We start from the raw sequence: 708 nt of genomic DNA, 5'->3' as shown, positions 1-708 counted from the left end.
AGCCAGCCCAAAGATTTGGGGAGCCTGGCTGAAGTTAGGGGGGCCCGATCCAACCATATTATAATGGGCGGTGATTGGGGGGGCAAAGGGGGCAGTTGCCCCCACTTTTCTGAAATTGCCTATTAATGTATATAGTTTCAACCAGGAAAAGTTGTATTTTAACATTGATATACAAATATTCAGATCATGTCTTGTCCCCACTTTTAACGTCCAATCGCCGCCACTGCATATTATAGTTCATCACCATATTATAGTTCATTTGCAAGCCTACCGTGAAAATTTTAGAGCGCCAACAAAAATTTAGGGGGGCGGCCACCTAGACCCCCTTGAATACGGGCCTGCGGTGGACACGGCCGAACTCCAATTCAAATGACGCTCCCTTCTTTTGTACTAAACATATTTTGAAAACAAAGAAAAGCAAAAGGGAATCCTGTAAAAATTAGTTTTTATGGAGATCCATAAACAGCAGAATTGCTTATTTAGTCAATTTGAAAGTAAAACTCTTCCTTAATACAATAGTAGGTCTAACAGAAATTAAGAATAAACTAAATATTTCAATTTCCTTGAAAATGTATATTATAAAATATACATAATAATATAATATACATAATAACATATCGCATTCCCATAAATTTTACCGAAAGATGTGACAATATTCAAAGAATAATAAAAACTAACAAAAAAAAAAAAACAGTGAAACAAAAGAAA

Source organism: Thermobia domestica, chromosome 8 (genome assembly GCF_964235325.1).
Source record: "Thermobia domestica chromosome 8, izTheDome1.hap1.1, whole genome shotgun sequence".
NCBI classification, from domain to species: domain Eukaryota; kingdom Metazoa; phylum Arthropoda; class Insecta; order Zygentoma; family Lepismatidae; genus Thermobia; species Thermobia domestica.
The sequence above is the reverse complement of the archived record's forward strand: the minus strand, read 5'-3'. Positions refer to the sequence as shown.